Source organism: Lepisosteus platostomus, chromosome 5, assembly GCF_059453375.1.
Source record: "Lepisosteus platostomus isolate fLepPlt1 chromosome 5, fLepPlt1.hap1, whole genome shotgun sequence".
NCBI classification, from domain to species: Eukaryota; Metazoa; Chordata; class Actinopteri; order Semionotiformes; family Lepisosteidae; genus Lepisosteus; species Lepisosteus platostomus.
Window position 1 is genome coordinate 62694924 of NC_142615.1, and position 25623 is coordinate 62720546.

A 25623-nucleotide genomic window follows, 5' to 3' on the forward strand; every position below is an offset into this window, starting at 1 on the left:
TAAGCGAGAGCAAGGCTCGCTGGCACCCTTCTTATTGAGAGGACAGCTCCGTCACCTCTTTTACGACGCTGCTTTTTTTCCCTTGCGTTTTTCTCTTCTTCCCACGTTCTCTCTCTTCACTGCCTTCGTCCCCGCTCTATGTCACTTCAGCCTTTCACTCTTGCTTCCTTCCAATGAGGACGGAGCTGCGGGAGAAAGGGCGCTATAGAGGATCGCTGTGGAGAGCTGCTGCTGTGCTTTGACATCTGAGCTCTGTGGAAAACGATCTCAATACAATTCTGAAAAACGCGACTCTCCGAACGCCAGCCGAACAAGTCTCCACAGCCGAAGCGCTGTGTCTCTTTTCAGCTGGCGATAAACCTTTCCTCGATCCTTTGCGGACTTGTTAAACTGTTCCTGATCAGAATAAAAAACGCTCACGCTAATACACAAGCACCCGTGTCTCGCCAAAGCTGACAAATAAACAGACGGACAAGCCGCACTGCACGTGTGAACAGGGGAATGAGCCAGCGAGCGGGGATAGGGCGCCTCCTGCGCTTAAAAGCTTACAGCACCTGGTATTCCCAGGCGGTCTCCCATCCAAGTACTAACCAGGCCCATCCCTGTTTAGCTTCCGAGATCAGACGAGATCAGGCGTGCTCAAGGGGGTGTGGCCGTAAGCGAGAGCAAGGCTTGCTGGCACCCTTCTTATTGAGAGGACAGCTCCGTCACCTCTTTTACGACGCTGCTTTTTTCCCTTGCGTTTTTCTCTTCTTTCCACGTTCTCTCTCTTCACTGCCTTCGTCCCCGCTCTATTTCACTTCAGCCTTTCACTCTTGCTTCCTTCCAATGAGGACGGAGCTGCGGGAGAAAGGGCGCTATAGAGGATCGCTGTGGAGAGCTGCTGCTGTGCTTTGACATCTGAGCTCTGTGGAAAACGATCTCAATACAATTCTGAAAAACGCGACTCTCCGAACGCCAGCCGAACAAGTCTCCACAGCCGAAGCGCTGTGTCTCTTTTCAGCTGGCGATAAACCTTTCCTCGATCCTTTGCGGACTTGTTAAACTGTTCATGATCAGAATAAAAAACGCTCACGCTAATACACAAACACCCGTGTCTCGCCAAAGCTGACAAATAAACAGACGGACAAGCCGCACTGCACGTGTGAACAGGGGAATGAGCGAGCGAGCGGGGATAGGGCGCCTCCTGCGCTTAAAAGCTTACAGCACCTGGTATTCCCAGGCGGTCTCCCATCCAAGTACTAACCAGGCCCATCCCTGTTTAGCTTCTGAGATCAGACGAGATCAGGCGTGCTCAAGGGGGTGTGGCCGTAAGCGAGAGCAAGGCCCGCTGGCACCCTTCTTATTGAGAGGACAGCTCCGTCACCTCTTTTACGACGCTGCTTTTTTTCCCTTGCATTTTTCTCTTCTTCCCACGTTCTCTCTCTTCACTGCCTTCGTCCCCGCTCTATTTCACTTCAGCCTTTCACTCTTGCTTCCTTCCAATGAGGACGGAGCTGCGGGAGAGAGGCCGCTATAGAGGATCGCTGTGGAGAGCTGCTGCTGTGCTTTGACATCTGAGCTCTGTGGAAAACGATCTCAATACAATTCTGAAAAACGCGACTCTCCGAACGCCAGCCGAACAAGTCTCCACAGCCGAAGCGCTGTGTCTCTTTTCAGCTGGCGATAAACCTTTCCTCGATCCGTTGCGGACTTGTTAAACTGTTCATGATCAGAATAAAAAACGCTCACGCTAATACACAAGCACCCGTGTCTCGCCAAAGCTGACAAATAAACAGACAGACATGCCGCACTGCACGTGTGAACAGGGGAATGAGCGAGCGAGCGGGGATAGGGCGCCTCCTGTGCTTAAAAGCTTACAGCACCTGGTATTCCCAGGCGGTCTCCCATCCAAGTACTAACCAGGCCCATCCCTGTTTAGCTTCCGAGATCAGACGAGATCAGGCGTGCTCAAGGGGGTGTGGCCGTAAGCGAGAGCAAGGCTCGCTGGCACCGTTCTTATTGAGAGGACAGCTCCGTCACCTCTTTTACGACGCTGCTTTTTTTCCCTTGCATTTTTCTCTTCTTCCCACGTTCTCTCTCTTCACTGCCTTCGTCCCCGCTCTATTTCACTTCAGCCTTTCACTCTTGCTTCCTTCCAATGAGAACGGAGCTGCGGGAAAAAGGGCGCTATAGAGGATCGCTGTGGAGAGCTGCTGCTGTGCTTTGACATCTGAGCTCTGTGGAAAACGATCTCAATACAATTCTGAAAAACGGGACTCTCCGAACGCCAGCCGAACAAGTCTCCACAGCCGAAGCGCTGTGTCTCTTTTCAGCTGGCGATAAACCTTTCCTCGATCCTTTGCGGACTTGTAAAACTGTTCCTGATCAGAATAAAAAACGCTCACGCTAATACACAAGCACCCGTGTCTCGCCAAAGCTGACAAATAAACAGACGGACAAGCGGCACTGCACGTGTGAACAGGGGAATGAGCGAGCGAGCGGGGATAGGGCGCCTCCTGCGCTTAAAAGCTTACAGCACCTGGTATTCCCAGGCGGTCTCCCATCCAAGTACTAACCAGGCCCATCCCTGTTTAGCTTCCGAGATCAGACGAGATCAGGCGTGCTCAAGGGGGTGTGGCCGTAAGCGAGAGCAAGGCTCGCTGGCACCCTTCTTATTGAGAGGACAGCTCCGTCACCTCTTTTACGACGCTGCTTTTTTTCCCTTGCGTTTTTCTCTTCTTCCCACGTTCTCTCTCTTCACTGCCTTCGTCCCCGCTCTATTTCACTTCAGCCTTTCACTCTTGCTTCCTTCCAATGAGGACGGAGCTGCGGGAGAAAGGGCGCTATAGAGGATCGCTGTGGAGAGCTGCTGCTGTGCTTTGACATCTGAGCTCTGTGGAAAACGATCTCAATACAATTCTGAAAAACGCGACTCTCCGAACGCCAGCCGAACAAGTCTCCACAGCCGAAGCGCTGTGTCTCTTTTCAGCTGGCGATAAACCTTTCCTCGATCCTTTGCGGACTTGTTAAACTGTTCCTGATCAGAATAAAAAACGCTCACGCTAATACACAAGCACCCGTGTCTCGCCAAAGCTGACAAATAAACAGACGGACAAGCCGCACTGCACGTGTGAACAGGGGAATGAGCGAGCGAGCGGGGATAGGGCGCCTCCTGCGCTTAAAAGCTTACAGCACCTGGTATTCCCAGGCGGTCTCCCATCCAAGTACTAACCAGGCCCATCCCTGTTTAGCTTCCGAGATCAGACGAGATCAGGCGTGCTCAAGGGGGTGTGGCCATAAGCGAGAGCAAGGCTCGCTGGCACCCTTCTTATTGAGAGGACAGCTCCGTCACCTCTTTTACGACGCTGCTTTTTTCCCTTGCGTTTTTCTCTTCTTTCCACGTTCTCTCTCTTCACTGCCTTCGTCCCCGCTCTATTTCACTTCAGCCTTTCACTCTTGCTTCCTTCCAATGAGGACGGAGCTGCGGGAGAAAGGGCGCTATAGAGGATCGCTGTGGAGAGCTGCTGCTGTGCTTTGACATCTGAGCTCTGTGGAAAACGATCTCAATACAATTCTGAAAAACGCGATTCCCCGAACGCCAGCCGAACAAGTCTCCACAGCCGAAGCGCTGTGTCTCTTTTCAGCTAGCGATAAACCTTTCCTCGATCCTTTGCGGACTTGTTAAACTGTTCCTGATCAGAATAAAAAACGCTCACGCTAATACACAAGCACCCGTGTCTCGCCAAAGCTGACAAATAAACAGACGGACAAGCCGCACTGCACGTGTGAACAGGGGAATGAGCCAGCGAGCGGGGATAGGGCGCCTCCTGCGCTTAAAAGCTTACAGCACCTGGTATTCCCAGGCGGTCTCCCATCCAAGTACTAACCAGGCCCATCCCTGTTTAGCTTCCGAGATCAGACGAGATCAGGCGTGCTCAAGGGGGTGTGGCCGTAAGCGAGAGCAAGGCTCGCTGGCACCCTTCTTATTGAGAGGACAGCTCCGTCACCTCTTTTACGACGCTGCTTTTTTCCCTTGCGTTTTTCTCTTCTTTCCACGTTCTCTCTCTTCACTGCCTTCGTCCCCGCTCTATTTCACTTCAGCCTTTCACTCTTGCTTCCTTCCAATGAGGACGGAGCTGCGGGAGAAAGGGCGCTATAGAGGATCGCTGTGGAGAGCTGCTGCTGTGCTTTGACATCTGAGCTCTGTGGAAAACGATCTCAATACAATTCTGAAAAACGCGATTCCCCGAACGCCAGCCGAACAAGTCTCCACAGCCGAAGCGCTGTGTCTCTTTTCAGCTGGCGATAAACCTTTCCTCGATCCTTTGCGGACTTGTTAAACTGTTCCTGATCAGAATAAAAAACGCTCACGCTAATACACAAGCACCCGTGTCTCGCCAAAGCTGACAAATAAACAGACGGACAAGCGGCACTGCACGTGTGAACAGGGGAATGAGCGAGCGAGCGGGGATAGGGCGCCTCCTGCGCTTAAAAGCTTACAGCACCTGGTATTCCCAGGCGGTCTCCCATCCAAGTACTAACCAGGCCCATCCCTGTTTAGCTTCCAAGATCAGGCGTGCTCAAGGGGGTGTGGCCGTAAGCGAGAGCAAGGCTCGCTGTCACCCTTCTTATTGAGAGGACAGCTCCGTCACCTCTTTTACGACGCTGCTTTTTTTCCCTTGCATTTTTCTCTTCTTCCCACGTTCTCTCTCTTCACTGCCTTCGTCCCCGCTCTATTTCACTTCAGCCTTTCACTCTTGCTTCCTTCCAATGAGGACGGAGCTGCGGGAGAGAGGCCGCTATAGAGGATCGCTGTGGAGAGCTGCTGCTGTGCTTTGACATCTGAGCTCTGTGGAAAACGATCTCAATACAATTCTGAAAAACGCGACTCTCCGAACGCCAGCCGAACAAGTCTCCACAGCCGAAGCGCTGTGTCTCTTTTCAGCTGGCGATAAACCTTTCCTCGATCCGTTGCGGACTTGTTAAACTGTTCATGATCAGAATAAAAAACGCTCACGCTAATACACAAGCACCCGTGTCTCGCCAAAGCTGACAAATAAACAGACAGACATGCCGCACTGCACGTGTGAACAGGGGAATGAGCGAGCGAGCGGGGATAGGGCGCCTCCTGTGCTTAAAAGCTTACAGCACCTGGTATTCCCAGGCGGTCTCCCATCCAAGTACTAACCAGGCCCATCCCTGTTTAGCTTCCGAGATCAGACGAGATCAGGCGTGCTCAAGGGGGTGTGGCCGTAAGCGAGAGCAAGGCTCGCTGGCACCGTTCTTATTGAGAGGACAGCTCCGTCACCTCTTTTACGACGCTGCTTTTTTTCCCTTGCATTTTTCTCTTCTTCCCACGTTCTCTCTCTTCACTGCCTTCGTCCCCGCTCTATTTCACTTCAGCCTTTCACTCTTGCTTCCTTCCAATGAGAACGGAGCTGCGGGAAAAAGGGCGCTATAGAGGATCGCTGTGGAGAGCTGCTGCTGTGCTTTGACATCTGAGCTCTGTGGAAAACGATCTCAATACAATTCTTAAAAACGGGACTCTCCGAACGCCAGCCGAACAAGTCTCCACAGCCGAAGCGCTGTGTCTCTTTTCAGCTGGCGATAAACCTTTCCTCGATCCTTTGCGGACTTGTAAAACTGTTCCTGATCAGAATAAAAAACGCTCACGCTAATACACAAGCACCCGTGTCTCGCCAAAGCTGACAAATAAACAGACGGACAAGCGGCACTGCACGTGTGAACAGGGGAATGAGCGAGCGAGCGGGGATAGGGCGCCTCCTGCGCTTAAAAGCTTACAGCACCTGGTATTCCCAGGCGGTCTCCCATCCAAGTACTAACCAGGCCCATCCCTGTTTAGCTTCCGAGATCAGACGAGATCAGGCGTGCTCAAGGGGGTGTGGCCGTAAGCGAGAGCAAGGCTCGCTGGCACCCTTCTTATTGAGAGGACAGCTCCGTCACCTCTTTTACGACGCTGCTTTTTTTCCCTTGCGTTTTTCTCTTCTTCCCACGTTCTCTCTCTTCACTGCCTTCGTCCCCGCTCTATTTCACTTCAGCCTTTCACTCTTGCTTCCTTCCAATGAGGACGGAGCTGCGGGAGAAAGGGCGCTATAGAGGATCGCTGTGGAGAGCTGCTGCTGTGCTTTGACATCTGAGCTCTGTGGAAAACGATCTCAATACAATTCTGAAAAACGCGACTCTCCGAACGCCAGCCGAACAAGTCTCCACAGCCGAAGCGCTGTGTCTCTTTTCAGCTGGCGATAAACCTTTCCTCGATCCTTTGCGGACTTGTTAAACTGTTCCTGATCAGAATAAAAAACGCTCACGCTAATACACAAGCACCCGTGTCTCGCCAAAGCTGACAAATAAACAGACGGACAAGCCGCACTGCACGTGTGAACAGGGGAATGAGCGAGCGAGCGGGGATAGGGCGCCTCCTGCGCTTAAAAGCTTACAGCACCTGGTATTCCCAGGCGGTCTCCCATCCAAGTACTAACCAGGCCCATCCCTGTTTAGCTTCCGAGATCAGACGAGATCAGGCGTGCTCAAGGGGGTGTGGCCATAAGCGAGAGCAAGGCTCGCTGGCACCCTTCTTATTGAGAGGACAGCTCCGTCACCTCTTTTACGACGCTGCTTTTTTCCCTTGCGTTTTTCTCTTCTTTCCACGTTCTCTCTCTTCACTGCCTTCGTCCCCGCTCTATTTCACTTCAGCCTTTCACTCTTGCTTCCTTCCAATGAGGACGGAGCTGCGGGAGAAAGGGCGCTATAGAGGATCGCTGTGGAGAGCTGCTGCTGTGCTTTGACATCTGAGCTCTGTGGAAAACGATCTCAATACAATTCTGAAAAACGCGATTCCCCGAACGCCAGCCGAACAAGTCTCCACAGCCGAAGCGCTGTGTCTCTTTTCAGCTAGCGATAAACCTTTCCTCGATCCTTTGCGGACTTGTTAAACTGTTCCTGATCAGAATAAAAAACGCTCACGCTAATACACAAGCACCCGTGTCTCGCCAAAGCTGACAAATAAACAGACGGACAAGCCGCACTGCACGTGTGAACAGGGGAATGAGCCAGCGAGCGGGGATAGGGCGCCTCCTGCGCTTAAAAGCTTACAGCACCTGGTATTCCCAGGCGGTCTCCCATCCAAGTACTAACCAGGCCCATCCCTGTTTAGCTTCCGAGATCAGACGAGATCAGGCGTGCTCAAGGGGGTGTGGCCGTAAGCGAGAGCAAGGTTCGCTGGCACCCTTCTTATTGAGAGGACAGCTCCGTCACCTCTTTTACGACGCTGCTTTTTTCCCTTGCGTTTTTCTCTTCTTTCCACGTTCTCTCTCTTCACTGCCTTCGTCCCCGCTCTATTTCACTTCAGCCTTTCACTCTTGCTTCCTTCCAATGAGGACGGAGCTGCGGGAGAAAGGGCGCTATAGAGGATCGCTGTGGAGAGCTGCTGCTGTGCTTTGACATCTGAGCTCTGTGGAAAACGATCTCAATACAATTCTGAAAAACGCGATTCCCCGAACGCCAGCCGAACAAGTCTCCACAGCCGAAGCGCTGTGTCTCTTTTCAGCTGGCGATAAACCTTTCCTCGATCCTTTGCGGACTTGTTAAACTGTTCCTGATCAGAATAAAAAACGCTCACGCTAATACACAAGCACCCGTGTCTCGCCAAAGCTGACAAATAAACAGACGGACAAGCGGCACTGCACGTGTGAACAGGGGAATGAGCGAGCGAGCGGGGATAGGGCGCCTCCTGCGCTTAAAAGCTTACAGCACCTGGTATTCCCAGGCGGTCTCCCATCCAAGTACTAACCAGGCCCATCCCTGTTTAGCTTCCAAGATCAGGCGTGCTCAAGGGGGTGTGGCCGTAAGCGAGAGCAAGGCTCGCTGTCACCCTTCTTATTGAGAGGACAGCTCCGTCACCTCTTTTACGACGCTGCTTTTTTTCCCTTGCGTTTTTCTCTTCTTCCCACGTTCTCTCTCTTCACTGCCTTCGTCCCCGCTCTATTTCACTTCAGCCTTTCACTCTTGCTTCCTTCCAATGAGGACGGAGCTGCGGGAGAAAGGGCGCTATAGAGGATCGCTGTGGAGAGCTGCTGCTGTGCTTTGACATCTGAGCTCTGTGGAAAACGATCTCAATACAATTCTGAAAAACGCGACTCTCCGAACGCCAGCCGAACAAGTCTCCACAGCCGAAGCGCTGTGTCTCTTTTCAGCTGGCGATAAACCTTTCCTCGATCCTTTGCGGACTTGTTAAACTGTTCCTGATCAGAATAAAAAACGCTCACGCTAATACACAAGCACCCGTGTCTCGCCAAAGCTGACAAATAAACAGACGGACAAGCCGCACTGCACGTGTGAACAGGGGAATGAGCCAGCGAGCGGGGATAGGGCGCCTCCTGCGCTTAAAAGCTTACAGCACCTGGTATTCCCAGGCGGTCTCCCATCCAAGTACTAACCAGGCCCATCCCTGTTTAGCTTCCGAGATCAGACGAGATCAGGCGTGCTCAAGGGGGTGTGGCCGTAAGCGAGAGCAAGGCTTGCTGGCACCCTTCTTATTGAGAGGACAGCTCCGTCACCTCTTTTACGACGCTGCTTTTTTCCCTTGCGTTTTTCTCTTCTTTCCACGTTCTCTCTCTTCACTGCCTTCGTCCCCGCTCTATTTCACTTCAGCCTTTCACTCTTGCTTCCTTCCAATGAGGACGGAGCTGCGGGAGAAAGGGCGCTATAGAGGATCGCTGTGGAGAGCTGCTGCTGTGCTTTGACATCTGAGCTCTGTGGAAAACGATCTCAATACAATTCTGAAAAACGCGACTCTCCGAACGCCAGCCGAACAAGTCTCCACAGCCGAAGCGCTGTGTCTCTTTTCAGCTGGCGATAAACCTTTCCTCGATCCTTTGCGGACTTGTAAAACTGTTCCTGATCAGAATAAAAAACGCTCACGCTAATACACAAGCACCCGTGTCTCGCCAAAGCTGACAAATAAACAGACGGACAAGCCGCACTGCACGTGTGAACAGGGGAATGAGCGAGCGAGCGGGGATAGGGCGCCTCCTGCGCTTAAAAGCTTACAGCACCTGGTATTCCCAGGCGGTCTCCCATCCAAGTACTAACCAGGCCCATCCCTGTTTAGCTTCCGAGATCAGACGAGATCAGGTGTGCTCAAGGGGGTGTGGCCGTAAGCAAGAGCAAGGCTCGCTGGCACCCTTCTTATTGAGAGGACAGCTCTGTCACCTCTTTTACGACGCTGCTTTTTTTCCCTTGCGTTTTTCTCTTCTTCCCACGTTCTCTCTCTTCACTGCCTTCGTCCCTGCTCTATTTCACTTCAGCCTTTCACTCTTGCTTCCTTCCAATGAGGACGGAGCTGCGGGAGAAAGGGCGCTATAGAGGATCGCTGTGGAGAGCTGCTGCTGTGCTTTGACATCTGAGCTCTGTGGATAACGATCTCTATACAATTCTGAAAAACGCGACTCTCCGAACGCCAGCCGAACAAGTCTCCACAGCCGAAGCGCTGTGTCTCTTTTCAGCTGGCGATAAACCTTTCCTCGATCCTTTGCGGACTTGTAAAACTGTTCATGATCAGAATAAAAAACGCTCACGCTAATACACAAGCACCCGTGTCTCGCCAAAGCTGACAAATAAACAGACGGACAAGCCGCACTGCACGTGTGAACAGGGGAATGAGCGAGCGAGCGGGGATAGGGCGCCTCCTGCGCTTAAAAGCTTACAGCACCTGGTATTCCCAGGCGGTCTCCCATCCAAGTACTAACCAGGCCCATCCCTGTTTAGCTTCCGAGATCAGACGAGATCAGGCGTGCTCAAGGGGGTGTGGCCGTAAGCGAGAGCAAGGTCCGCTGGCACCCTTCTTATTGAGAGGACAGCTCCGTCACCTCTTTTACGACGCTGCTTTTTTTCCCTTGCATTTTTCTCTTCTTCCCACGTTCTCTCTCTTCACTGCCTTCGTCCCCGCTCTATTTCACTTCAGCCTTTCACTCTTGCTTCCTTCCAATGAGGACGGAGCTGCGGGAGAGAGGGCGCTATAGAGGATCGCTGTGGAGAGCTGCTGCTGTGCTTTGACATCTGAGCTCTGTGGAAAACGATCTCAATACAATTCTGAAAAACGCGACTCTCCGAACGCCAGCCGAACAAGTCTCCACAGCCGAAGCGCTGTGTCTCTTTTCAGCTGGCGATAAACCTTTCCTCGATCCGTTGCGGACTTGTTAAACTGTTCATGATCAGAATAAAAAACGCTCACGCTAATACACAAGCACCCGTGTCTCGCCAAAGCTGACAAATAAACAGACAGACAAGCCGCACTGCACGTGTGAACAGGGGAATGAGCGAGCGAGCGGGGATAGGGCGCCTCCTGTGCTTAAAAGCTTACAGCACCTGGTATTCCCAGGCGGTCTCCCATCCAAGTACTAACCAGGCCCATCCCTGTTTAACTTCCGAGATCAGACGAGATCAGGCGTGCTCAAGGGGGTGTGGCCGTAAGCGAGAGCAAGGCTCGCTGGCACCGTTCTTATTGAGAGGACAGCTCCGTCACGTCTTTTACGACGCTGCTTTTTTTCCCTTGCATTTTTCTCTTCTTCCCACGTTCTCTCTCTTCACTGCCTTCGTCCCCGCTCTATTTCACTTCAGCCTTTCACTCTTGCTTCCTTCCAATGAGAACGGAGCTGCGGGAAAAAGGGCGCTATAGAGGATCGCTGTGGAGAGCTGCTGCTGTGCTTTGACATCTGAGCTCTGTGGAAAACGATCTCAATACAATTCTGAAAAACGCGACTCTCCGAACGCCAGCCGAACAAGTCTCCACAGCCGAAGCGCTGTGTCTCTTTTCAGCTGGCGATAAACCTTTCCTCGATCCTTTGCGGACTTGTAAAACTGTTCCTGATCAGAATAAAAAACGCTCACGCTAATACACAAGCACCCGTGTCTCGCCAAAGCTGACAAATAAACAGACGGACAAGCCGCACTGCACGTGTGAACAGGGGAATGAGCAAGCGAGCGGGGATAGGGCGCCTCCTGCGCTTAAAAGCTTACAGCACCTGGTATTCCCAGGCGGTCTCCCATCCAAGTACTAACCAGGCCCATCCCTGTTTAGCTTTCGAGATCAGAGAGATCAGGCGTGCTCAAGGGGGTGTGGCCGTAAGCGAGAGCAAGGCTCGCTGGCACCCTTCTTATTGAGAGGACAGCTCCGTCACCTCTTTGACGACGCTGCTTTTTTTCCCTTGCGTTTTTCTCTTCTTCCCACGTTCTCTCTCTTCACTGCCTTCGTCCCCGCTCTATTTCACTTCAGCCTTTCACTCTTGCTTCCTTCCAATGAGGACGGAGCTGCGGGAGAAAGGGCGCTATAGAGGATCGCTGTGGAGAGCTGCTGCTGTGCTTTGACATCTGAGCTCTGTGGAAAACGATCTCAATACAATTCTGAAAAACGCGACTCTCCGAACGCCAGCCGAACAAGTCTCCACAGCCGAAGCGCTGTGTCTCTTTTCAGCTGGCGATAAACCTTTCCTCGATCCTTTGCGGACTTGTAAAACTGTTCCTGATCAGAATAAAAAACGCTCACGCTAATACACAAGCACCCGTGTCTCGCCAAAGCTGACAAAGAAACAGACGGACAAGCCGCACTGCACGTGTGAACAGGGGAATGAGCGAGCGAGCGGGGATAGGGCGCCTCCTGCGCTTAAAAGCTTTCTGAATTCTGAGTACGTACGGGATCCTCGGCCTTGCGCTTATAACAAAGTCCAAGTCCCTTTGCAGACAACAGCAGTCGTCACATGATTGTCTCTGAGGATGTGCGACAATGGCCAAGGAGAGCCCCGATCTGAGCTTGCGCTCACTTTTTGACCAAGACACAGGTGTGTGCTGATTGGTTGAGAGTTTGGCGGGCATTGGAGACCCACGTGGTATTACCACGCCCTGCGTGAGATATGAGTCACTTACTCTTAACACTTTGGAATGCAGTCCAGATGTCCATTTGGCACTCCCTAGACAGATAGGCGCCAATGGATGACCATTGATCATGATAGCCAGGCTTAGCTAAGTGCATCCCCATCTGGGAGCTGTCCCTTATCAAAAGAAAACATCTTAAATCAGCCTGCATGAATACTTTCTCTGTGGCTGCACCACAGAGATGGAAGGTGAGATGGGGCCTCATTTAGGACAGCATACCACCGCTTAATTCTGTCTTATTAACAAGCATTGCCACTACAACGGCATCTCTCCTGTCAAACTTCCTCCTGACTTGTTTGACAGGATCTGGGCCGTGGTGAACAGTGGGAAAGACGCCCTGTGGAGAGTGAGGAACATGGGGCTGTTCAAAGGCATCGAGGTCCCAGTCAAGGCAGCAGGTAGCCTGGCCCTGTTCATCACCCAAGAGAACTATTACCTCAGAGATCTGTGGAGAGAAAGGAGGGAGGAAGCAGAAAATCTGTGGGAAATAGAGAGCATAGGTCAATATCTCAAGAAACTGTGAAAAACATTATCATGTTTAAGTAAAGAATGTGATTTACACCAGAAAAAAAGAAATTGTTGCTATGTAACTGGTACCGTGTCAAAATGTAATGAGATGTGATCATATATACTGTTTTAAGTATGTATATTAATGTAAAGCTTTCTAATTTGTGATGTCCTGTATTTTTTTGTGAAAAGAAAATAAAGTTCTTAAAAAATCGATTCACCCAGGGCGAGGCTCGGCCATTGCACTCCGGCTGTGCTGACCCCTGCGAATTCCCCAAATGTGGGAATCTCGACTGCATTATTTCTGGTAGTGGGGGACTGCGTTCGCGCTCTCCCCTGATGTGCTTGGTCCAATATCGGATACAGAAGAGCTATGACACCACGTGCTGCGATAGGATCCCAGTTCGAAAGCCACTGCTGGTTCCCAGTTTCTTTTAGTTAGAGGTCCGGAGAAGCATTTCAAGCTGGTTACACTACTCCTTCCGGACATTCATTCCCTTTTCAAAGTCAGTCGTTTTGCTGTAGTCTGCATTATTAAGGCCAATTTATTTGGTCATGGGGGCCTCGGTACTGTATGCTAATTCTCAAGACAGTTTCACCCGTTTTCTGATTGCTAGGTTCTGTACCAGTGCAGACATGTCAAACAGTGAATGGCTGTACCTCTATTGTATCCCTGCTCAATGAATGAAATCAGTAATAAATGAATATATGTATAGTTACACGAAAAACAAGTGGTTTATCGACTCATCTTCATTTGCAGATTTAGAGGCAGCTTCGATATTCGTTTTACAAACGGGTTTTTTTTTATATGGGTCAAACACATGCCATAGCAACAAAACATCTCTAGAGATGAGGCTATAGATCACCTTTCCATCCTCCAGGTTTTCCTCCCAAAGCCTAAGGCACCAACGGTGACCCCTGCTGGCCGAGAGAGCAAAAGCTTGCAGCACCTGGTAATCCCAGACAGTCTCCCATCCAAGTACTAACCAGGCCCAACTCCGCTTAGCTTTCGAGATCAGACGAAATCAGGCACATTCAGGGTGGTGTGGCCGCAAGCGAAAGCCATGGCGCCTGACTCGCTACTTGAAGCTGTGTGTGGCTGGGGCTCTGTGCCCCCCGAGCGGGACTGAAGGATCGTTCGTGTGCAACTCTTTGGAAAGGAGCTTCTTTCCAAATCGCATTGCGTACCTGGATGTTGGCGAATGTGCTCCCTTGTGTTGGCTTGTCCCGCACTGGAGGAGAACAAACAAACTGCAAGGAGGAGCACAAGGCAAGTCTTCACAAGACAAAAACCTCCAGTGCACAGCACTCTGAAAACATTTCTGGGCTGTCGCGTGTTTATTTCAGCACATAAAGCGCAACAGTCCAACACGTCGGGCGGGCGCACGGCGCCTCCGCCCTCTTGTGGCCTTGCGGCGTCAGAGCAAGAGGCTCCTTCTCGCTGCCTTTCCGCTGTGTTGCAGAGCCCCGAGAGGGAACCTGGAGCGCACACTTTGTGGGGGGCGGGGGACCGCGTTCGCGCTCTGCCCCCGGTCTCTTGCGCGAGTACTAAATCTCACGGCGCCAGCAAGCGGCCAGGAGACAAGTACAATATCGCGGGACAGGGGGGCCTTGTCATTGATTGTTACATATGAGACGGGGATTAGGAGGAGACTCCGACTGATTGGTAAAGGGGAACACTAACACCAGAGTGACACCCCCGACGTCTCTTTTTGAGAGATTTCTTAATGGCCATGGAGGGTCGGGACCTCAGTTTTACGCCTTCCCCGAAGGACGGCGCCTGTTTGTGCAGCAGAGTGTCGCCATCAGGATGCTGGGGCATAAGAAAGCCACACAGACCGCAGGGTGAGCGCTCCCTACTGGTCCCAGTCACACCTCTTGCAGGAGCAGTAGCAACCTGAGCTTTTCCGGGGGGAATCTCCCATCCGGGTGCCGGCTAGGCTCACACCTGCTGGGCTGCCGTGGGTGAGCCCAGTCGAGAGTCGCAGGGTGAGATCTAGTCACCGGGGAGAAACGATACAAGCGAAGGATTACTCGGCTCCCAGCACTTGAAAAGACCGACAAATGACTCTTTCCCGCTGGAGCTGAATGTACCTGCATGTGTCATGTCGTCTTCTTCCCCCGCCCCGCTGTGTTTGCTGTATTGTCTTTGAAGCCAGACCCCGAGACGAGACGGGCTGTCCTGTGCCCCAATTAACACTTTACAGGTGCCATTCCCCGGCATTGTGGCCATTGTCGGTGGTCACACGCGATAAGATAAGGTGGAGGAGAGCGGGGCATGCCCAGCGCCAGACATTCAAGGAGGGGGCTGTGCGAGGTGAGGTGAGGTGCGACACGCCGGAGCCCCGACGCTGCTAATGCGGAGCACTTGTTGAACTGGCATTGAAAGGACGTGTGCGCACGGAGCGAGCCTTCCCTGCGGCGGAGCGTGGAAACTCTCTCCCCGCGCTGCAGGAGTTGTGTGCGCTGCAGCGGTGCCGAGAGAACAGCACAGAAGACAGCAGGCTGTGGAGAGCGGGTAAGAGATGGAGCCTTGTGGGCAGGCGAGCAGGCCCGTTTTTTGGAAATTGCTGAAAAGGCTCCGGTGTTTGTTCGGTGTGTGGCAGGCGCACGATGCGAGCTTGCGTAGCCGGTCTGGTGTTATGCAAATGAGGCCGAATTGCGTCCCGGGACATGCTGCGAATGCGCATGGCGACTGCAGATGTGTAGGAAACGGCGCTTCCTCCTCGCCGCCCGCCGGGGCAGCGGAAAGGCAGCAAGAAGGAGCCACAAGAGGGCGGAGGCTCTGTGCATCTGGCCGACTTGTTCGACTGGTGCTGTTTCTGTTTTGAAATAAAACGCGCCAGCCAAAAAATGTTTTCAGTGTGCTGTGCACTGGAGGTTTTTGTCTTGTGAAGACTTGCCTTGTGCTCTTCCAGTGCGGGACAAGCCAACACAAGGGAGCACGTTCGCGAACATCCAGGCACGCATTGATTTCGAAAGAAGCTCCTTTCCAAAGAATTGCAAATAAACGATCCTCCAGCCCCGCTCAGGGGACACGGAGCCCCCGCCACACAATGCAACGGGAGTATAAATGATGTATCCCGCCAGCCATTCGACGATCATTTTTCATGGGTGAATATGGTTTTCTGGGGGGTTGCAATGTTGGTCTTTATTGGACATTCCTGGTGATTCTGACACGTGTTAAACACTCGCATTTCCTGCAATTATAAAAAGGGTTAAGTTTCGGTTTCGCTGACAAATCGAATCGACTTTCACGGAGAGAAGAAAGGAAACACAATGTTTCGGCTGTGGAGCTTAGTACCGATAACACTGCTGATATTGATGGAGTAGAAACAAGTGATGTATTGGCAGCTTTATCTGGGGCGAGAAGTCCTGGAACAACTACAAAAATGTTAGGATGCAGAGGAAGAAATATTTTCCACCTTACCTCACCCAATCCTGCTGCATTAACGAAGCTGAAGTTGGCTTCTTATTCGGCAGCTTCTTATTCGCGTTTTTCGTTCCACCTTATAAGATGCTACTGTGATGTTATGCCGCCTTTCGCTTGTAGATGGCTCTCTATAGTTATTTTTAAAAATACTAATCCGAGTGGATTACTGGACATAGCCTCAGTAAAGGGGAATATGTACATAATGATTATCCAAATTGCATTTTTGTATGAAACACATTTAAGAAAATCGAAAACCAATTTTCAAAACTCACAATAACACAAACTGGCATGTTAGACGACAAGTAAATAAGACAAAAGCAAACCATTCATTCACTGGCATTTTCTGCATATTTACCACGACCTTGCCTTCTGATTATTAAAAGTCTCAAAATCTTGCATTTTGCAAGAAATGTTAATATAGCAGTCTACAATGGGACATTTAGAACATGGCTTGTGAGAATATGGTTAACCAAAGATGAGCAAAGGGTGATGGCACTTTCTGCTTATTGCTATGACCCTCCCTCCTGATTATTAAATAGTCTCACAATTCTGCCACTGAGGTAATGTGACAAATTATGAAAATCATTAAGTATAAGAAAATTTACTGTACCATTTTTTAAATATGACCTTATGAACATGTAAGGATTAACAGTCAACAAAATAGCACCCCTTCTGCTGATTTACTTTTTCCCTCCTTCCTTGTCACCAGAACATCTTAATATTCCGACACTAAGGTAGGAGAGACAAAATCACTTATCATGTACATTTGTAATTACGACACGTCACTGTTGCATTTCTGCGTTGTGACATGTAATACCCACAGTGGAAATTCATAGTTGTGATTATAGGAATGTTATATATCAGGTGGGTAGCTGCGTCAGCATGCGTAGGCTGCAAAGGAACAAGTAAAGGATTATTCCATGTTGAAAAGAGAAGAAAGGAAACACACTGTTTCGGCTGTGGAGCCTTCTTCAGGTGTGAGAAAGACAGGGCAGTATGCAAAGATTATTATCCTTTTATCTTTGCTGATTGCAGTTTATCTTTGATGACAGAATCGAAGACGTTAAGGAATTTTTACACCTAATAAACAGACACTTTTTTTGAACACCCTTATTTACTGTTAACAAAAGAGCTGACACGTATTATGTGTGAAAAAAAGCTGCTAAACAGCTCGACCTGCTGCCCCCTCTGAAAGACACAGTCACTCATAGAATTATTGAAATGGCGGATGGTTTCAAAAGTACACTGGTAGAGCGCGTTAAGATGAGCAGATGCTTTTCATTGCAATTAGGTGAGTCTGTAATCGATTTGGCCAATTCACTCGTTTATGTTAGATATGAGTTTGAGGGTATGTCTCATGAGGACTTTCTGTTCTGTAAACCGCTACCATCAGGAACAGGAAAGCAAGAGCAATGAAAAGCTGCACAGCGCTGTGAAAGAAAATACAGAGAAGTGAAAGGCAGTCCTTTCTCTAAGGAGGTAGAAGAAGAGCGATTCCCCGTCGGGGAATCAAACCCCGGTCTCCCACATGACAGGCAGGGATACTCACCACTATACTAACAAGGAAGACATCGCCCTCTCTGACCCCAGGCATCGTGTCTTGACCCACCGTGCTGGAAGCCGACGCGTACTGTGATTCCTTTACAGAGCAGAAATGACAACCGAGGAGCCGAGAGATCATTTCAGCATTTCGCGTCTGAACGGAAAACACAAACGACCAACTCGGAATGACTTGCTTTTGACACTTTTCAAAGCGTTCTTTGTGCACAACGACTGCGCTGCCTAGCAGATACAAATGGGTTGTACAACTTCGATCTAGCAAATGCAAGAGGGCTAAGCCCCCTTTCTTTTAGCCCAGGTTCGATCTGTCTCCCAGAATCACCAGGGCGCACGCACACACACACCCGTGCCGTTGAAGTGCTCTGCTTCATTTCTAAGGGCAACTCAACATTCACTCCTACCCCGGGAACAGAAAAGACAGCGTCCGCAGCAACAACAGCTCAGGTCTCTGCACAGGAGCTAAGCTGCCCCCATCTCCTCCTGCGGAGTGGAGTCCTGCCTGGAGCCGTGTTTGCAGGCAGCGGCTCCCCGCGCTCTGTCTGTGCGTCGTGTCCAAGAGGTCCTGGGAGGAAGAGAGAGCCCTCCCACTCGGGGGCTTTTCCACGGTCTGTGTGAGGAGGGGTGGGTGTGTCCAGTAGCTTATCGAGCATGTTGTGTATCTTAATAAAGAGCCTTTCTTATATGATTTAGACTATTTTATTAACTACACAAATCACGGTCTCACACCATATGTTCCCGCCTTCTACTCTCTCGGTCTGTTGTCTCGCGATGTCTATTCACTATACGACATCCCTTCCTTTGTTATTTTTAAAGTCTATAGCTTTACCATACAATTGTAACAATTTTATATCAACACACAGTAAACTGTTATTAACTATTACAACAAAATGTACATAAAGCCTTTCATTTCTATTCAATACATTCATCTTTTTTTACAACAATTTCTATATGTACCAACTCAAATTTTAGTTCAATTTCTACTTAAGTCACTTCTAAATATCACCTCATTTCTAGCAGTCTAAGCAACATCTACATAGATAACACAAACAAAATAGGGCAATTTAACATTTGGAGAGCTATGCAAGTCCTGTATTTTTAAATGTCTCTGTAATGAGCCGGTTTCCTGATAACCCTGCCACTAATGGTTGTTACTTTACTTCTGGGTAAAGTTACTGGCTCTCCTACGGATGTACTCTCCACTGTCTGAGGACTCGGCACTTCCTGCACGTCAGAAAGTCCTGTATTCTCAGCATTTTCTGTTTCTGCAGATTCAAAATCAAGATCCAATGGAGGAGCGTGTCAAAGATGTTTTACATTTCTCATTATTTTTGAGCCATCTTCCACATTCACTAACTCAAAAGAGTTACAAGAGGTGTTTCTCAATAACACATAGCGAGTGTCTTTGAACTTGGCATCCAATTTACCGGTGTCTAGGCCAGCCACAAACACTACGTCACCGACCTTGAAGTTATGATCCCTTGCTCGATGTGTCTGGTCTGCATATAATTTCATTTTGTGTGCATACTCCTCATGATGTCTATGGATATCTTTTGTCTTTTGAATGTCCCTTGGCTCTTCTTTTCCATGTTTGGTAGTTTAGTCCGGATATCACGCCCAAAGATAAGATTAGCTGGGGTTTCTCCAGATGCCCTGTGTGGTGTTGATCTATAAGTCAGCAGAATCTTAGGGAGTTCCTCTCTCTCTTTTTTCCTTCTGTCACAGCTGCTCTTAAGGCCTTTTTCAGGTATCTGTGAAATCTTTCAATTTTGCCATTACATCTCAGATAGTAAGGTGATGCACAGATGTGTTTAATTCCACAATTAGTCAGAAATGATTCAAACAACTGTCCTATGAATTGCCTGCCATTATCTGTTACTACCTCTAGTGGATAACCAAATCGTGCAAAGATGTTCATCATCTCTCTAATAACTGTGGCTGAAGATATGTCTGATACAACAACCGCCTCAGGGTAAGAAGTATAATAGTCTATGACAGTCAATATGTATTCATTCTGAATGGGACCTACCAGGGCAATGCCCAATTTTGTCCAAGGCCTTGGTGGTAATTCAAGTGGTTGGAGAGGTTGATCCTCCTGCAATGGCTGATTCAACACACAAGTGGAACAATTCCTGATTAGTCTTTCAACATCACTGTCCATGTTGGGCCAGTAAAAGTTGCTTCTCAGGTACTGTTTTGTACAAACTACACCGTGATGTGTCTCATGTGCTATTTTCAGTGCTTGTCTGATTTTTGTTTTCGGTAACACAATCCTCTGTCCTCTTAAAAGCAGTCCATCATATGTAGATAACTCCAACCTACACCTGTGGTATGGCTGCAGTTCGTCTGGAATTGGATTAGGCCATTGTCCTTTTTCCACTATGGACATCAACAATTTCAATGTGTCATCTTCGTTTGTTGCTTGTTTAAGTTCCTCAAGTGTCAGTGCATGCATATCATAAGTGCTGATTGAAAGCACTCCATCAACATAGGTGTCTACATAACCAGTGTCTTCTGTGTCTGGTAAAGGAAGACGTGACAATGAGTCTGCGACATTGGTTTTCCCTACTATGTGTTCAATTTTGTAATCATAAGGCCATAATCTCAATCCAAGTCTTTGTATCTTGGGTGGTAACAATGTTGCCTTTTTGGGATTGAACATATAAATGAGGGGTTTATGATCCATTTGAAGTGTGAACTTGCCTCCCCATAAATATGTCCTAAAATGTTCCACTGCCCAAACACAACCCAAGGCTTCACGCTCTATTTGTGAGTAATGCCTTTCTGTTGGGGTAAGTGAGCGACTTGCATATGCCACTGGTTTGTTCTGTCCATCTTCTTGTCTTTGTAGCAATACTGCTCCAAGTCCTACAGGATTCGTGTCACTGATCACTACTGTTGATGCATCTAGTTTGAAGTATGCCAGACATGGTTCAGTTACAAGTGCTCTTTTCAACTCGGCAATGGCTTTCTCAGTTTTCGATATCCATTCCCACTTCTGTCCTTTCCTCATTAGTTTTCTAAGGGTTCTGATATATCTGCATAATTAGGAATTAATTTCATCAAAAATCCACAAGTGCCTAAGAACAAGTGCAGAAGCGCAACATTCTCAGGTCTCGGTGCACTGCAAACAGCTCTCACCTTTTTCGGGTCTGGTTTTATTCCTTCTGCAGTGACCAAATGTCCCAGTATCTCGATCTCTTTTAGGCCAAAGATGCACTTATCTTTATTTAAAGTTAAGCCTCTGTCTTGGAATCTTTGGAATACTTGCCTGAGCCTCTGTTCAAGTTGTTCTTCATTTTCCGCATGTACTACAACATCATCCATATACCATACAACACCAGGCATTTCACACAACATCAAGTCCATAGCCTTCTGATAGGCCTCTGGGGCACTAGACAAGCCATAAGGAACTACTCTGAAATGGTAACAACCCCTGTGTGTGGTGAAAGTAGTAAGGTGTCTTGATGCCAGGGCCAACTCAACTTACCAGAATCCTTTTCGAACATCTAACTTTGCAAAAACTTTGGCTCTTTGCACTGCTTGCAATATGCTGTCAACCGTTGGTACTAGATGTCTCTCTCTGATTACTGCTTTATTCACTTCTCACAGATCCACACATCCTTGGTGTCTTTTTAGGTATTATCAGAATATTTTAGATCCATCTGCACCTTGATTCACTTCTTCAATAATTCCATCATCCAGGATTTTATCTAACTCCTGATTAACAGCTTCTATCACTGGACAGGGTACTCGTCTCAGACTTTGAGCTACTGGCAAAACTTTCTCATCTACTGTAACCTTGATCTGTCCTAAACCTTTAAAGAGTGACTCATATTCCTGTGCTAACTGCTGAAACTTCTGTGAGGACTGGTCAACCACATTGACAGTGTCTCCTACATTCAGAATCTTCAGATCGAAACATGCTTTTCTTCCCAACAATTGTTCTACATTTCCTTCAATTCCATAGGCTTTGTCCTTTATTACATTTTCCTACCATTTCAGCTGTGCCTCAAAGTAGCCAACACACTGAAGTGGACTAATTTGTGCATAGGCATAGCATTTCTTATTAGTCTGCTTAAGTTTAGTTCTGTGTGCAAACACTTTCTTGAAACGTTCTACTCCAATGAGGTTTCTTCCACTTCCTGTATCTATCAACATTTTTATCTCTTGGCCATTTATTTGAACAGTTTCTTTACCTTCAGGGTCAATGGAATAAACAAATTCATCTGAGTCTGAAGAAGGTTCTTGAACTGCGCTCACTGGTTTATCCGTTTTTTTAAGCTTTGTCCCTTCCTTATTTGTATTAACTTTCTTTTCTTTTTGGAAACTGATTTTCTTTCTACACACTCTGGTGCATAATGACCTGTTTTCTTACAGTGTAGACATTTTGTTACTTGTGCTCCGCATTCATCTGCTTTGTGCGTTGGTAGTCCGCACCTGTAATGTCAGTTATGTAATGTCAGCTGTCCCCTGTTCTTCTATGTCTGTAACTTGACTGCGTCCTGCTGCTCAGCTTTTGTTTCTAAAGTTTGAGAGAGCAACCCGTTCAATGTTTCTTTTGAAGTAAACATGACTCTCTCTAGCTTTGTCACTGTGGTTAGAAAGCATTTTTTTGATTCTGCTTGAGCTGCTTCATAAATTCTAGCAACTGTAAGAGCTCTTTCTAAAGTCGATCTCTTAACATGTCAGCTTCAAATCCTTCAAAGTCACATGATTTGGCCAGTTCTCTTAGTGCATTTACAAAAGCATCAACAGACTCGTCCTGAGACTGAGATCTTGTCACAACCGCCAGCCAGCCCAGATAAACTAACCAGTGCCAGCAGCAGTTTGAAAATAACAATTGAGTCTTCTCTTAGAGAGCTCTACCTCGCCTTTCTTTGTACCTCGCTTACTATACTTCTCCTGGTTCCTGAACTATCCTTTTGGCCCTTGACCTTGAACCTTGCCTACTGATTTGGATTGTAATATTCTCTTCGGATCTCCAGGATTTTTGACGTTTTGGATTGTACTCCTGTTTTGATATCTACCTGGTCCTGCGTCTGCATACGATCTGCATACCTATTCGTGGGGGATTCTTTACAGATCCTTGTCTAAATTTATGCCATTCCAAAACCACATTTCTCTGCAGTGTAAAGTAAGTGTCTAAGGCAGCTACAGTCTGTTCATACTGTAAGTGTAAGCAATTATTATTATTAATTATTTGTTATCTTTTGCCAGAAACCAAACAAAGTATGTATGAAAACAGTAAAAAAGTTCATCATAACACAACACAGTCCCTTTTATATATGATCACTACACAGTGTTAACATCAAAGTAGTAGTGCAAAGAATTCTAAATCAACAGTATGTCACCATGACATGATTTATTCCACTTTGCTGTAAGAAAGATCAAAGAAAACTGGCTTCTGTCAAATAGAGGTGTATCCAACGTGATTCCTTATTAGGTTAACCAAATATTACCATCTCTACAGTACCTTTCAGACAGGACACACTACTAAAAGGATTCTAACCGAAACAATAAAACACAATCACATCATCGAAGTCTGAACCCCACTGACTTTCAATATCATACCGTGTACATCTCCAGGCTTGGAGACTCATCAAAAAAGAACAACCTAGACACCAAAGTGATCCTTTTCTTCCAGTAAGATTATGGCATTTGCAGGATGCTGTCTAGATCAATGAACAGCTTACGTTAATAATAGCGAGCAGGTAGCATAGCATTTAGACACACAGCCCCTAAATTGTAGAAATATGTCAGACCTTATTAAGGATGCCCCATACCTACAAGCATATTTAACAATGCTGTAGTCTTCTACATCATCTCTGTAGTCTTATTGATCCTGAGTGATCTAATTCTTTAGGAGGTGCAGAAACAGATATCAAGTGGGTAAGTAGACAACCACATTGCAATTGTTTTTTCTGTGTCTAACCCTTTTTTTTTCTCCACACCATGCCTGCCACTCTTCGGTGCCTTTGGTTGATATCGAGCTCCGTCCCCCATGACAAGGGATCCTCCTGGATTTCTGAAGCAAGGAACCCAGCCGATATGAGTCCCTACAAAACTCAAGATCCTGTACTGCTCAACCCAGTGGATGGGACATACTCAACATTAATATCTAGCCTGACATAATACAGGGAATAGAATTCACTGTGTCAATCTGCATGGTGGTGCATGTGAACTGTTTCTAGTAACTACTTGTCATACCTGGAGGGGAGGTCAATCATCAGGCCTTGGTCCCCCAGAGATTTTTTTTCTCCTTTGGAGTTTTTTTGTTTCTCTCCTTCGTGCCTGATGGTTACACAGTCACATCTGCATACCACACCTTCATTGTGATTTGCTACAGATACAGCTTATTTAAAATGTGAAATTAGGAAAAACTAAAAAAGCATGAAATAAAAAGAATGTCAAATCTAAAATTTTCAGATGTTGTGATGAAGCTTTTGACTCATGAATAGCACCCCCCATCCCAGTGTAATGCATGTTTAATGGTGCTGTATTGAAAAAATAATTTAAAAAAAGGTTTCACAACCCCAAGCAAGGTTGTATAAGGTGAGGGGGGGGGCTGTCTGGTGTGTAAAACACTTGGTTGCAGCATTGTGGGTGCTGTAGTTTAAATGCTATTGGTTTGTGAACAGCATACCCCTATCCCAGCGCAGAATGCCACAATAATTAAAAGCATGAGAAAATGAGATTCAGAATGCAAAGCTGTATTAGTCTTCTGTGTAAAAAATCGGTTTGAACATCATTGGAGCTGTTTGAATTAAGCTGCTGAGTAAAGAATATTTTTAATTTTCCCACTGTCAGCACTATAGTGTATATATAGTTGACCCTTACCTGAATGAAAACAGGACATTAAGAAAGGGTTTCAGAAATCAAACAAAGCTTTATTCCTGTGCATACAGTCTGGGTAATTGGAGACTGCGCTGTCCTGCTTCCTATGGTGATATACTGGTTTTTCACACAAAGCCGTATTGAGCAGTATTTCTTGCATTGTGAACGTGTGTACACAGCAGTCCCCCAGGTTCCAGTTAGTGCGTAGTTACACATCAATGAAAAACCAGAGGTTTAAAAAGATAATTAGCTCACTTATAGTTTGATGTAGAGGGTGTGATTCACCCCATGGTTTTTAAAATGCATTTAGTTTGAAGGCTTTCTGTGTTTCCATTGCTAAGATATGGTCAAAATAATATCCGTGCGTGGTAAAAAAAATGTCTTAAAAATGACATAGTGAAGGCTGTGAAAACAGTCACAATGTAGTTTGCACATAAAGCAAGTGTTTTCTTAAACCTAAGAGGTTTTGTGAAAATGATACAGGTGAGCCAAAATCGTTTTTGAATGCTTACTTTACCCCGGTCAATGACAGTACCTACAGGCTATCGATAGGTTTGCTGGCACTGTGGGTTTGTTGTTCCTGACAATGTGCATGCTGAGAAATGCGCACAGACTGGCTTTCTTCTCGGAATGAAAATGTTACCGCTTGTACCTCATGTTAACACAGTTTTAACCGTTAGCACACTCATATATATCCTGAATCAAGAATTAATGTGCCCTGGAATCCATTGTACCGCTTCAAACTGAAAGTCAGATATTTAGAGACTTGGTAAAGACTTTTTACAGGAAGAGATGTCGTGCTTCAGCTGCTCTGGCCTGCAAAGTGCGAAGGGGCTTCATTTGAAATACCCGATTATATTTCAAAATCCAAGGTACTTTTGCTGTGCTAGAATGTATAATTTATTATAAATGTTTCTTTCACAGCCTCTTCTTCAGGAAACCTCGCACACACTAAACATTCTTCAAAGACTATAGGAACAGTAAAAAAGAAAGCAGTAAGATGGATGAAAATAAAATATTTTGACGTCTCTTCTGCAACTGATGAATACTCCTGTGTGACGTTATTTCTTAAATAGATTCTGTTTTTTTGCCACAGGCTGTGGGTCTCTGTTTTCAGCCACTGGCCAAGGTTCCAGTCTGTAAAAAGAGCAAGAGCACCTGTTTGGAGTGTTTACGACAGCAGCGGGTCTCCAAACAGAACTTCATCTCCTGAAAAGTGCCCCTCCCTGCCACACAGGTTGCTGTGCCTGGTGCAATGCATATCTCCACACAGCCCTCCACCCCCAGCAGAGCACACACCGCCTCAGGACACTCCGTCCTGTCCTCTCTGCTCACCACCACCCAGGAATTGGCTGATG

General features: G+C 47.7%; 16 non-coding genes and 4 pseudogenes across 16 annotated transcripts in view; 1 reads left to right on the forward strand and 19 right to left on the reverse strand.

The window, feature by feature from the left end:
- Positions 1 to 5, reverse strand: part of LOC148670878 (5S ribosomal RNA) — a 119-nt gene extending 114 nt beyond the window's left edge. Inside the window, exon 1 of the ribosomal RNA XR_015938389.1 lies at positions 1 to 5. This exon is cut by the window's left edge and continues 114 nt beyond it. This is a non-coding gene — a ribosomal RNA (5S ribosomal RNA).
- A 537-nt stretch (positions 6 to 542) lies between these two features.
- LOC148670879 (5S ribosomal RNA) lies at positions 543 to 661 on the reverse strand. Its single transcript, XR_015937862.1, has one exon. It is a non-coding gene; the product is annotated as a 5S ribosomal RNA (ribosomal RNA).
- Positions 662 to 1197: 536 nt separating this feature from the next.
- Positions 1198 to 1316, reverse strand: LOC148670880 (5S ribosomal RNA). Its single transcript, XR_015938804.1, has one exon. It is a non-coding gene; the product is annotated as a 5S ribosomal RNA (ribosomal RNA).
- A 537-nt stretch (positions 1317 to 1853) lies between these two features.
- Positions 1854 to 1972, reverse strand: LOC148670881 (5S ribosomal RNA). Its single transcript, XR_015937863.1, has one exon. It is a non-coding gene; the product is annotated as a 5S ribosomal RNA (ribosomal RNA).
- A 537-nt stretch (positions 1973 to 2509) lies between these two features.
- LOC148670882 (5S ribosomal RNA) lies at positions 2510 to 2628 on the reverse strand. The gene has a single exon (XR_015937864.1). It is a non-coding gene; the product is annotated as a 5S ribosomal RNA (ribosomal RNA).
- Positions 2629 to 3165: 537 nt separating this feature from the next.
- Positions 3166 to 3284, reverse strand: LOC148670883 (5S ribosomal RNA). The gene has a single exon (XR_015938320.1). It is a non-coding gene; the product is annotated as a 5S ribosomal RNA (ribosomal RNA).
- Positions 3285 to 3820: 536 nt separating this feature from the next.
- On the reverse strand, positions 3821 to 3939 carry LOC148670884 (5S ribosomal RNA). The gene has a single exon (XR_015937865.1). It is a non-coding gene; the product is annotated as a 5S ribosomal RNA (ribosomal RNA).
- Positions 3940 to 4475: 536 nt separating this feature from the next.
- Positions 4476 to 4584, reverse strand: LOC148670885 (5S ribosomal RNA; annotated as a pseudogene).
- Positions 4585 to 5121: 537 nt separating this feature from the next.
- On the reverse strand, positions 5122 to 5240 carry LOC148670886 (5S ribosomal RNA). The gene has a single exon (XR_015937866.1). It is a non-coding gene; the product is annotated as a 5S ribosomal RNA (ribosomal RNA).
- A 537-nt stretch (positions 5241 to 5777) lies between these two features.
- Positions 5778 to 5896, reverse strand: LOC148670887 (5S ribosomal RNA). Its single transcript, XR_015937868.1, has one exon. It is a non-coding gene; the product is annotated as a 5S ribosomal RNA (ribosomal RNA).
- Positions 5897 to 6433: 537 nt separating this feature from the next.
- Positions 6434 to 6552, reverse strand: LOC148670888 (5S ribosomal RNA). Its single transcript, XR_015938321.1, has one exon. It is a non-coding gene; the product is annotated as a 5S ribosomal RNA (ribosomal RNA).
- A 536-nt stretch (positions 6553 to 7088) lies between these two features.
- On the reverse strand, positions 7089 to 7207 carry LOC148670889 (5S ribosomal RNA). Its single transcript, XR_015937869.1, has one exon. It is a non-coding gene; the product is annotated as a 5S ribosomal RNA (ribosomal RNA).
- A 536-nt stretch (positions 7208 to 7743) lies between these two features.
- Positions 7744 to 7852, reverse strand: LOC148670890 (5S ribosomal RNA; annotated as a pseudogene).
- A 537-nt stretch (positions 7853 to 8389) lies between these two features.
- Positions 8390 to 8508, reverse strand: LOC148670891 (5S ribosomal RNA). Its single transcript, XR_015937870.1, has one exon. It is a non-coding gene; the product is annotated as a 5S ribosomal RNA (ribosomal RNA).
- Positions 8509 to 9044: 536 nt separating this feature from the next.
- On the reverse strand, positions 9045 to 9163 carry LOC148670892 (5S ribosomal RNA). The gene has a single exon (XR_015938764.1). It is a non-coding gene; the product is annotated as a 5S ribosomal RNA (ribosomal RNA).
- Positions 9164 to 9700: 537 nt separating this feature from the next.
- Positions 9701 to 9819, reverse strand: LOC148670893 (5S ribosomal RNA). The gene has a single exon (XR_015937871.1). It is a non-coding gene; the product is annotated as a 5S ribosomal RNA (ribosomal RNA).
- Positions 9820 to 10356: 537 nt separating this feature from the next.
- Positions 10357 to 10475, reverse strand: LOC148670894 (5S ribosomal RNA). The gene has a single exon (XR_015938790.1). It is a non-coding gene; the product is annotated as a 5S ribosomal RNA (ribosomal RNA).
- A 537-nt stretch (positions 10476 to 11012) lies between these two features.
- LOC148670895 (5S ribosomal RNA) lies at positions 11013 to 11130 on the reverse strand (annotated as a pseudogene).
- Positions 11131 to 12612: 1482 nt separating this feature from the next.
- LOC148670896 (U1 spliceosomal RNA) lies at positions 12613 to 12777 on the forward strand. Its single transcript, XR_015937723.1, has one exon. It is a non-coding gene; the product is annotated as a U1 spliceosomal RNA (small nuclear RNA).
- Positions 12778 to 13376: 599 nt separating this feature from the next.
- Positions 13377 to 13495, reverse strand: LOC148670897 (5S ribosomal RNA; annotated as a pseudogene).
- Between the last annotated feature and the right edge of the window lie 12128 nt (positions 13496 to 25623).